Source organism: Papio anubis, chromosome 5, assembly GCF_008728515.1.
Source record: "Papio anubis isolate 15944 chromosome 5, Panubis1.0, whole genome shotgun sequence".
Lineage (NCBI taxonomy): Eukaryota > Metazoa > Chordata > Mammalia > Primates > Cercopithecidae > Papio > Papio anubis.
Window position 1 is genome coordinate 63368941 of NC_044980.1, and position 12233 is coordinate 63381173.

Here is a 12233-nt window from a genome sequence, read left to right on the forward strand (position 1 = left end):
CAAAACAAGCTGTCCTCAAGCAGGGTGTGACACAGGTTTCTTCTTGTCTTGAGGATGAGTGAAGAAGCCCACAGCCACATGGGTATTTTTGCAGCTTCCTGTGGGGGAAAGACTGACCCTGGATAGGTAGGTGATACATGACCTTGGAAGCACATGGTTTCATTGTGGCCGGGGCCTAAAAGAAACAGGACTGGGCCTTGTGGCAGGTCTGGCCTCCAAAGCCTGGAAGGATGAGGTTGGTGCTCCATGCTGTGGCCCAGAGAACTGTGTGAGTTGTTTCTTGAACACATAGTGACATGTCCATGCCCTAGACATCAGCACAAGAATTTAAGCCCTGTACAGTGCAGCTCTCTTATACCTTTCCTGGGCAACTAATTCAATTTTCAGGAGAGGGGGAAAAAAAACAAAAAAGGAACAGCTGGCATTTTCCATTGAAGGTTCTGAATAAAACCAGAAATACTTTGTGCTTTTGGGATTGGGAGGTGGAGTAATGTGAGCTGCCAAGCTGCAACGTGTTCTTAAACAAACAGGCTGTGCAACCACAGGAAAAGCCATCTAGGAAGGTATATTTTTATTAGTCCTTCTTTCAAAGACTTACAACATTTTAAAAGAACCACATGAATTCTGTTTTTAACTTGCATAAAAGCCTGAAGTTAATTTTTATGAGCAGATTTCAAATCCCTGAAAAACAGGTTTGGTAATATCTCTGACAGGGCTTGAACTGCAAGGTTTAAGGACGCCTCAGAAAAATAAAAAGACAGTTTAATGTCCTCTGTACATTTTCACTGAAAAGCTGTGTCACATTTTGGTAAATAATATTTAAAGGACAACAAATCTTGCTTAACAACACTCCATGGAAAAAGCCGGCAATGAATGACTTCTACTGACTTTTAATGGTTGGGTGCAAATCATCAAAGCTAAGGCTAATGACTTTCAGAAAACTATGAGTTTTCTTGGTTTCTGATAAGTGATGTTGAAAGAATAGTCCATAAAACAGACCACCAACTCCCACCTCTCTCCCATCCCTAAAATGCCTCATCCAGTCAGAGTTTCTACTTATAGTTCTCAAGTAAGCAGAAGACATGAGAAGATCACTGCACTCCCTGTGCATCTGCTGAGCCCTGACTTGATCTATGTCTACACGTGTAAGCTAATTAGAGCAAACATATTTAAATTTTTACTTTCTTTCTGTTTTTTTTTTTTTTTTTTTTGAGATGGCGTTTCACTTTGTCGCCCAGGCGGGAGTGCAATGGTACAATTTTGGCTCACTGCAACCTCCGCTTACTGGGTTCAAGCAATTCTGCTGCCTCAGCCTCCCCAGTAGCTGGGATTATAGGCATGTGCCACCACGCCCAACTAATTTTTATATTTTTAGTAGAGACGGGGTTTTGCCATGTTGGTCAGGCTGGTCTCGAACTCCTGACCTTAGGTGATCCACCCTCCTTGGCCTCCCAAAGTTCTGGGATTACAGGCGGGAGCCACTGTGCCCGGCCTTAATTTTTTTTTTTTTTTTCCTAATTCAGCCATATAATTGATTAGTATCCTTAAAGTCAATTAGGTTAACTAATAGTAATTTTCCTCAATAATTTACTGTTTATTGAAATTATTGATATGAATCAGTAATACTTCTGACAGGTTAATGTCTGTATAAGCACAACATAAAGCTACTAATCCTAGAAACTGAAGGCGGACAATTTTTTCTCTCACTTTTTCTTTAGCCTCAACCCCAATAGAATGGAAGGTCAAAATGTGGCAATGTCTTGGTCACTTTGGAAGAGCCAACACAGCAGACATAATATTTCCGCATGTCACATGACCAAGATAAATAGCAGGTCAGGAAGCCAGGACCAGAACCCAGCAGAAAGCTGTGCTCAAGAGGTGGAAATGAGAGCACAGAGTCAGGGCACTGTGTCTGTGTCTTGCCACTAGACCCCAGCAGCAGGGGGTCAGGAAATGACCTGGGCTTGGTTCCAACCAAAAGGAGAGGCTCAGAATCCCTTCTATCCCCTCTAGACCCTTCCATTCACCAGCCACTTCTTCCTACCTTTGCCCACCATCTCCACCCCAGAAGCCAAGCCTCAAAACAGACTATATCTGGACACTGCTTACCTTGTGGACAGGATGTGAAATATTTTAAACATCCTAATGCTACAACAACAGTGATCAGTGGTTTTATTTTATGTCAACACCGAAGTGTGAGGACCAAATGTAAATAGATTTTTAATCACAACATTATTTCCAGAATGGCAGGAGAATTTAATTTTAGGATTTGGGAAGGAGGAGTTATTGTTAAGTATCTGAGAAGAATCAAGATTTGGGAGCAGGAAGTGAAGATTATCCAAATTAAAGATTGTGCTAATTTATTACAACCATATATACTGAAAACAAGCATGTTGGGATAAGTGGACTGCTTCCTCCATAGCAGAGTTATGATGGCTTGGGAAGAAAGAATTAAGCTATTATAAAAAGTGCAGCAACCTTCCTCCTTCCAGCCTGCCTGCGCAAAGTGACCATGCAGAACAAGCCATACCTGTACACTATCTCCATTTCAAACATGTATAAAATCTTATTTACACAGTTCTAAACTTTCTTGAGAACTACTGATTCCACTACAATCCTGGAGTCCTAAAATGTCTTATGTAATCCACTCCAACTTTTTCAATTTGCAGATGAAAAGACCGAGGTGCAGAGAGATAGAGTGACTTTCCCCAAATTTTAGAGTTTTCTGTTCCTCTCAGGGTGTAATAGGACAAAAAGTGATAATCTATGTGACTTGGGGTTGGGAGATCAGTGTAATGTAGTGTGTTTGGATCTTGGCCAACTGTGCGATCTTAAGCAATTTTATTTCTCTGAGCCTCAATTTTCTTATTTCTAACAACTGGTATAATAATGGCACCAACTTCAGAGGTTTTGTGGTAATTAAATGAGAAAACATATTTAAAGCATTGAGTAGACTGTCTGGTACCTAGTGGGTATCAACAAAAGGTATCTATAATAGGTATTTTTGTTATTGGTATTATTACTGTGCTAATAGCATAATAGTTGACAGAATAATGAAGTCAGGAGTCAAAATAAATTATAATAATGATGATGATTATCGTAATAATATGAGTAACATTTCTTAAATATGTATCCGGGTACTTTAATGATTGCTTTAACTACATTATCTCACTCAGTTCTCCTAATTCTATAGATAAGGAAACTTTCCCTTAGAGAAGCTTAAAATTTTGCTCAACAGCTGACAAATGATGCTCCTAGGATATGAACCTAGGTCTCACAGACTCTAGAATTCCTGCCATTATGCTGAATTAAGGATAACCATCGATAGATTAAGGAAAAATAAAGAAAAGGAAAGTGTTTAATTGCATGAGTGAGGTCCTTTACTCTTTTCCCAACTAAAACAGATGAAAGCCTACATTTTAGAACAAGATGGGCCAATATCAATCACTTCACTTAACCATGTCAGACTTTTATGATAAATGTTATGGCTGAGGGTGAGGTCACTCAATGTCAGCTCAATATCCCTTTAACAGGGAGCTATAAGTCAATCCTGCCATCTTAAGATTTATCTCTGGTGTACAATAAAATTGGTTGTTTTTCTATTGATTGAGCATTTGAGATACAAAAGCTTGAGAATTCGCTGCTATTTATTTGATATGTTCCTGTGTCTGTCAAACTTGTAGGAGTGTTATCTGCTGTTTTAATGTGGCTTGAAGCTTCCCAAATCCATCTTCCATAATTGTTTGGGTAATGTCATTTGTTTGAAAAATGGGGGTAAATTGAGGGCCTCTCTTTTCGTATTTACAGATATTAAGAGATTTTATTTATGCAAGCTGTTAACCAGGTTAATGTTGCCCACCCCATCCCGAGGGGTTAGAGTGTGGGTGAGGCATACTTCTTAAGGGTGCTCAAAGCCTCTGAAAAAGTTACATCTTCAGTAAAAAGCCCACATATTGCAAAATGTTGGAAGGAGGGTGCCTTAAATTGTGAAATCTTCTGTGAGGGATCTCATTTTTCTGGAACTCCCTGACATCTGAGCCCTCATGTTGCTGGAAGGATTCCAAGAGCACCATAAAATTAGGGCTGGTCCTGTCTGAACTGAGTCCAGATCATTTCAAAGTGACTCAAGGCAGGGAAATAAATATTGAACCTAGTTAAATGTTGCTTGAGATTATGCTTGGCACTCGGTGTCCAGTCACTGATTTACTCTTAGGTTACAGGGGTTATTTTGAGCCCAAATGGATGTGCCAGGGCAGATTCATTCAATGGCAGCAATTATTTGCAAGCACAGTTGCATTTCTGACATGTTTAGCGGAATGTAATGTAGAGATTTATGTGATAGTACTGGGTGGGTGTAACAGACATTAAAGTCCTCAGTTTCATGCTACTTTACTCAATCCTGGATCACATTTGGCTTTTCCCCATTCTTTTTCTCCTTTTTCTTGTCTTGCTTGAAAAAAAAAAAAAAAACTGACTTTTTTTCTGTCTTTCTTTCTCTTTCTTTCTCTCTCTCTTTCTTTCTCTTTCTTTCCTTTCTTTCTCGTCCCTTTCCTTTCCTTTTAGACAATAACTTATAAGTTATGAATGAACAATACGAAATTAGAATCAAAGAGGTCAAAAGAAAGAGTTGTAATGATATTCAGCTCACCCCACTCCCACTTTAAACCACCCTAAAAATGTGGGGATAGCTACTTGGAAAAGAAATGTTTTAACTGGCCAGTTACAACTTTAAAGAAGAGATTTTGAAGCGCAAGTACCCATCGTACACATGCACTATGTACAGCCACATGATTTAAGCCCTGTTGAGTTGGCCTGTGACATGTTTCATTTACGACTGATGTCGGGTCTTGTAACTCAGTGCCACAAGATGGAAGTCACATGCAGTTCCAGTCCTCTGCCTCTTTTCCCTTTAGCAAGAGGAGGATACTCCCTAGTGCCACGTTTCGTCTCACTGTTTGATCTGAGGCTTTGGCTGCTGTCAAGTCCCAGCTGGGCAAGACACTGGAGCAGCATTCTGGGATAAGAGCAACCTTTGGGATCACACAGACCCACATGGGACTCCTGATCTGCACTCTATTAACTGTCGACCTTCAGCAATTGACTTAAACTCTCTGAGCTCAGTTTCCTTATCTGTAAGATGGAGATGATAATAGCTCCTACCTTGCAGTACTGTTGTGAAGATTTAATGGGGTAATGCACATAAAGTGCTTGGGTCAGCACCTGGCATATAGCAACACTTACTACATGGTAGACAGCAGAACAATTCCTCAAATGTCAAACCACCTTTCTTTCTGACAGACCTGCAGACTCTGGCCACACATGTGACCCTAGCCTCAAACCTCTACAGACCTGGTCAGAGAGATGAGGTGGCTCAAAAGCTTGGCGGGGGTGGACAATAGGGACAGGTCAGAGGTCCAGCATGGCAATCAGGCAGGAACCACCTTCCCAGGACACACCCCCACTTATTGGGTTACACTGCCTGTGCTTGGTCTCCAACCCATATCTACATTGGCATGGCAAGGTACAGGGCCTTGCCAAACACAATGCCAAGCACAGGCTTTATTAACTTGCCTACATCTTGAAAAAATAGACACAAAACCACAGAGTACAGATTAAATCCTGTTAGGAGAAAAATCAGTAAGAAATATCTGTTTAACAAAGCCCCATACTTAGACCATTTTCTTTCAAGAACTATTTGATCAAACTTAAGATTAGAAGCCATAATTTTCACAAATGTAAGACTGTATAGTTCCCAAAGCCTTTCCCCATACCTTATCTTATTTGAGCCTTCCCAGCAACTTTCAAGGTAAGTATTATCTCCACTTTACAGATAAGAAGCTGATGTTCAGAAAGTTTTAAGTCAAATCCAAGGTCACTCAGCTAATACCTGTTTGAGTTATTTCTTGATTCCAGATCTTCTGACCCCAGCATTCCCAGCACTACACTGTTAACCTTTTTCTACCCACTGAGGACTGTTCGCCGAAACCCCTACTACCCTCTCATCCCAACACTCACCTGTGCTCTCTGGCTGTGATTAGAAACCTGACCAATGTATAGGCTCCAAAAAGGGACACAAGTTAAACGAGGCATGAAAAAAATCTGATTTAAAATATGATCATGAATATGCACCATATACAAAAGAACTTAATGGAAAGAAACAGAGTCCAAGAATTTCAGGGGGACTCTTTACTCTTCTAGCTTTAAGAAGCAAACTGGACCTGATGGGTGATGTACTTTGTGAGCCAGTTAAATATCATGATACTTTTAATCATGATACATCCCATAGACCTCAGGGAGAAAGTAGTGTTCTCACCAAAGGTACAAATGAATGGGGATTTTATGAACAGAGGCAGATCAGTTCCTCTACACAGACTCTATGCTCCCGGCTACAGTGATTTATTTCTGTCCCTTCCAACCCAACATTTCCTGAGAACCCCCATGGCCCCTCTCTTTGCTAGGTGGGGAAGAAAGACCTGATCTGGTCACAGGAGCAGTGTTGGTGAGGAGAGGACAACGGACCTAGTGATGTTTCTTTCACCCTCCCCACTTCCCACCACCTGGAAAATGAAGACTGACTACTATTAATGACTCCTGGTAACCACATATGGATTATTCATGAGATAAAGCATGATTTAAACCATAGCTATGAAATGATTATTTCGTGTCCCACAGAGCCCTTCCCCAGCCAGGCCTGAAGCTATGGGGATGGAGGTGGGTGTTTGGGATGAACCAGGGCTGCCACACAAAACATCCAAAGAACCCAACTTCTTGACTGTGGGGAGCACAGGCAGAGCTGATTGGACATCAGCTACTCTGGGGAACACAGGAGATTGCCTATTTTTTAGGAAATGTTCCAAAAAATTGTTTCCCCTCCTCTTTAGCCCAGAGTGAAGTAGGGTGTTTCCTATGCGGAAAGTGCAACCTCCTCCGGCCCCTTAACACAGTGAGAGAAGGCTCAGCACCACATACTCGCTGAGCTAACTGAACCAATGGTGCTCTCCTAAGTGGCCACTAGACTACAACTGGGGTCAACCGGAGCATGCCCAGTGACATCTGCAGATCCCAAGATATGATTTCATTAACTGCTGTGGATAAATCAGTTGGGCATTTGCTGGCAGTGTTTAAAATGCCATGATGGGTCAGATTAGAAAGTTGCTAGCAGTGTAAGTCCAAAGGTGACCCGAGGAGGGTTCTTGGCTTCTGCCAAGGGTAAGATCCCACAGCTGCTTGAGCTGACTCCACCAGAACAAAGTGAGGCCTCTGCCAGCAGACCCATCGTTCCATCTAGACAGGTGTGGCCTCCTGCCACCACCAGGACACACATCTGTAATACAACCAGAGACAACCAAGGTACCCTGGGCTGGAGGCAGGGCAGGGGTAACTGCAGTCTCAGAACCTACTTCCCAGGATGCTTGACAAAGTTCTCCCCCACAGGTGCTTCTCCTCTCTGGAGTAGTGTAATGATGAAAGACAGGTATTGGAAGTTGAACTACCAAGGTTTGAGTCCCAGCTGTGCCCACCAACTATGTAATCATGAGAAAGTCAACCTCTCTGAATCTCAGGTTCCTCCTCTGCAAAAGGGAATAATAAAGCTCCTATTTGGTCCTGTAACATTGTTGTAAGGATTAAAAGACATGATTGGTGCAAAGAGTTAGAATAGTGAGTCAACATGAAGTCATGTTTCATATTATTTTTCATTTAGGGTCCTCCATCTTCCCCTTACCCTGGAGACCCATCCTGTCTGCTCTAGTGGGGTAGTGCCTTGTTCTCTGGGATGCTCCTTTCTTTACTCTGAAAGAGACCAAATCACCAGTCCACACAAAGCTTAATGTGTTGTTCTCAGGAGCATTTGTATTCAATAAGAGGGTGGAACTTTAGCTACAAGGAGCAAACTCCTAGAAGGAAATTTCCAGTTTTTTTGGTCTGCAAGTAGAAAAGGGTTATTTGCATCACATAGGAGTATTGAAAAGGAGGGGAGGAAGTAGGCTAAGGCCTCATAACCTGGACATTGATTTCAGGATAAGAAGTGCATATATAAGAGGTTTCATAGGTAGAGTCGAGAGCAAGAATAGGAGAAAGTTTTTAAGAAAAAATAGGATTGAAGGGGAACAAGTGTTGCCATGTGGAGATCCTGCTTGGAGCACTCACTAGCCTAGAGCCACCTTGCCATGGGATGGACCTGCAGCCTCTGGAGTCCTTGGTAAGGGATGGCTGAGCTGAGCTGAGTGTTCACTTTCCTGTGCTTCTTACATTTCCTAAGGTGTAGGCAACCAGGAGATGCCTTGTTCTCTACAATTTTCTGGGACCAACACAGCCACATCTATTATCCCTTTGTCCTTCCTCACCTTCCTTGCATCTCTTCATACACATTCACATACACACACACACACACACACAACCGTTTCCAGGTCTGAGAAAAAGGTAATAGACAACACACAAACTCTAAGAATCAAATGCAGACATGTGAAGCTGGCCAGGTGCAATCATACCTCCCCTCAGGTAAGGCATGATTTATCACCAAAGTCCCCACCTCCTTTGCTCTCTGAAAACACTCTGCCTTCTTGCAGATGGATGGTGACAGTCCCACTCCTTTCTACCTCATACTGAGGCCACCTTGAGCATGTGGCTGGCCATGCAGCCTTGAAAAGGACAAATGACCCCAAGGGACTAAAATAGAATGGGGAAAGTCAGGCACTCCAAAGCTGTAACATCACCCTCTGGCAGTTATAATTGCTCCCCTGCAGTGAGGGAATATCCCTGCCCACTACTCATCAACCAGGTAGCTCCTGGAGGGCTCAAGTTCCTGGTGGAAGGGGCTTGGCCTGTTTCAACTAACTTCATGCAGCACAAAGTCCAGCCCATCTCTCTGTAGCTCTGGGCATTTAACAAATGCTTTTAATGATGATGATGCAACCCTTTCAGCTTAGGTCTGTCAGGGTCCCCTGAGAAACATATATTATCTGAAGCTTTCCCTTTTGCTTAATTACATTGGACTAATGTTTTTTCTACTAGATTTCTCCTCCCCCAACTCTCCCATCCAAATCCTGCTTCACTGTGGGTTGGATTTACATAAAAGGCCAGCACATTATAATTGTGATGATTGATCACTGAAGTTTCTTTGGGTTCAGATTGTTTCCTAATGTGGGTCATTTTTCATCATAAAGAGTTGGCTGATAATGATGTCATTTCCATTGCTTGAATTTTGAGGCAGTGGCCACATATCACAGAGTTTAAATGACTGTCTATAGGGCAGCAAAATCATGTCGTTATCAGTTTAAAGCAGTTGCTGCTTTACTCCTGGGGACAAAACAAGAATTGGAGTCTCCTAAAACTCATCAAACAAGAGCAGGATGCCAGGAATACAAATCTGTAACTGGGCCTGGGAAAGGAGCAGCAGGAAGGAGGGGTGGTGGTGAAGCAAACCTGTTTTTGCATGAGGCTGTGTGGTAAGTATCAGATAAAAATGACAAAGTCATACTTGACAGAAAATAAGCTGTATTGCTGATCACTGGATACCTTAGATGTGCTCTCCCACAATCCTTTAACTGTGATTTCACAGCAAGATTAACGAGCAAGAATTGAAATCACTCACGAAGAGAAGCTTTGGACTAAAACCCATCTGCCGGATAAGTCAATAAATGTCCCTGTCATCAACTGCTTGGGACTGGGATGGAGCTGGAATATGGCCCTAATGTTGCATGTGTAAAGTATGGATATAAAATGAAATAATGTTACATGTGTGTTTAAAACAAATAACTGCATTGTTAAAATCCCAAGGCTTGCAGACCCTAAATCACTGTGAGTGAGCTGCTGCCCCAGATGCTCTGTTTTCTGCTATTTTCCTCCAGCCATCTTCCCATGTGGCATGTCCTTCTGAACCCGCTAGGATGCCCTGCAGATGTTAAAAGTGTATAGTGCAGCCCCAGCCCTGTCTTCCACAGTCTTTCTCATGCAACCCAGCATCCCTTCTCCAACTTCTTTTCCAAATACTGTAACTTGGAGAAAATTGCAAGAACAGTAAAATGAACACCCATATATTGTTCACCTACATTCACTGTTTAATGTCCCAGATATGCTTTATCTCTCTCTATATATATATGCACACACTTTTTTTTTGTTTAATCATTTGAGAATTCATTGTGTTAGCTTCCCATGCTTCAGGACACTTTCCTCCTACATACTTAGGTAAGTATCTCAACAGAAAATTTTCCTCATTTCATATCATACTCCAGAAATTTCGCATTGATATAATACTCTTCTCTAATATGGTCTTTTTAAAGTTCAATTGTCCCTACACAGTTTTATGCAGCTGATTTAAGTACATACATAAACACACACACCCACACACACCTGCACACGCACACACACGCCTCCAGGGTTTAATCAAAGATCTTACATTGCGTTTAGCTGACATGTTTGCTTTTTCACTTGTTTATTTTGTGTTGTGGTGTTGAATTGGTCCCAGCAGTATCAATATAAACTTATTTGTATTTCAAAAATTTATTTCTTAGGAAGATGGAGATATGTCAAGAAGACATAGGATTCATCCTGAAAGGATTCCCACTAGGAAAACTGGGATAATTTAAACATCAAAATGACAAATGACAGAAGTGGTTATAACATATTAGAGGAAACAAATATATATTCTGATATTTTGAAAAATCAAGGTGGGAAGAAGAATGAAACACTCCTCTTTACAAAATAATACCAACTAATAAATGAGTAGGAAATTTAGAAATAGAAAATTGTCATTTTGTAACCATCATAGTGATAATTAATTCAGGCAGGGGCCATTATATCCCAGTCCGCATTTGTATCTTTCTTTTTCCACAGTGAGAATACAGGTTCCCAACAACCTTGTTACATTTACCCATTTGCCGGGTCCTGCAGTACACACTATCAACAATTTATTAAGTGGAGTTCAAGATTTCCATACAGTTTCATTTTTATTCTTAGAAAATGTTATGTTGGGTTGTGCAATCAGCACACTTTGTTCAAAAGTGACTTGAGTAATTTTTCTAATGTGTGATTTTTATCTATTTCATATAATTTTGATTTTTTTCTGTTTGAATTCAATTTTCATCTTTTTCTCATTTCTTAATTTTATTTTTTGGAAATGTAAACCTTTAACACACTTTGAAACACAAAACCAAATCAAAAGGAATCACCAGAGAAGTTCTGTCTTCTTCCCTACATGTTGCATTTGGTTCTCACTGATTCCTGGAGATAACAAATTTCATTCATTTCTAGCTTAATTTCCTTCTGTTTCTTTCTTTTTTTTTTTTTAAGAAAAATAAGCAGATTCACAGACAACTTTTTAAGCCATTAATATTTGTGTCCTTTTTGTAACAATTGCTTTGGAATTTTGGAAAAATATATGAGAAAATTCCAAAAGATGAAGTCACCCCAAGAACATACATTTTCATTTCCTGCTTAGAGTTAAGGGAAGATTTTTTGTTTAAGGGAGGATGATAGAGGCCAACCTAGTCACTGGATTTAGGGGACTAACCACTATCAAATTCTCCAAAATCTGTATTTTTTGGTCTCAGTAACAAATAAAAAAGCAACCAATTTGACCCCATACTGATTCTCTTGTTGATATGATCAAATTAACTAGCCCAGAAATAGCACTTCCTAGACTCAGCATAATTCTGACCACTTTGCCCTGTAGCTTAATACCCTTCCATGGCTTCCTATTGTCCTCGGGATAAATTCCAAACTTGTAAAGCCCACAGTAGGCTGCCCTCTGCATTTGACGCATGCACATGCACACACACATGGGCTCCTGAGTCCCAAAAATTCACTTCTTTTCTCACCCTGTGCTGTTTGCTTTGCTCACACTGAGCCCAACATTTGAACTGCTCTTCCCATAAAGGGCGAGGAAGTTGGGTAGATGGGTGTCACCTTCACCAGCCCCTCGAGGCAAGTCCATTTGTTGAGCTCTAAAGATGTATCTTACTTTGCAGTTTCCCATGTCTGAAACTTGGGAGTTGGGTTTATAACAGGACCTCCTGTGCCTGCAACCACTTGGAAAGGCATGATGAGAAACTGGGCTTTCCAGTTTAGCTTTGGAGCCAAGGACAGGAGCAGGAAGGCTTATTACTGTTCCAGGACAAAACCTGGGACGCAGTAGCTCCTTTAGCCCCAGCCTCTGGGTCCTGCACTGTGGTGAGGACTGCACCCTGACCCTGTGCCTTTCATGCCTCAGGCCTTCCAAGTTCCGACCCTGCAAT

At 41.3% G+C, this 12233-nt stretch overlaps 2 long non-coding RNA genes across 3 annotated transcripts in view; one reads left to right on the forward strand and one right to left on the reverse strand.

The window, feature by feature from the left end:
• Positions 1 to 12233, reverse strand: part of LOC110743472 — a 208942-nt gene that overhangs the window by 27495 nt on the left and 169214 nt on the right. The gene's annotated exons all lie outside the window — the stretch shown is intronic.
• Positions 40 to 7511, forward strand: LOC103885153. Its single transcript, XR_004183730.1, has 3 exons — positions 40 to 126; positions 6459 to 6594; positions 7435 to 7511. It is a non-coding gene; the product is annotated as an uncharacterized LOC103885153 (long non-coding RNA).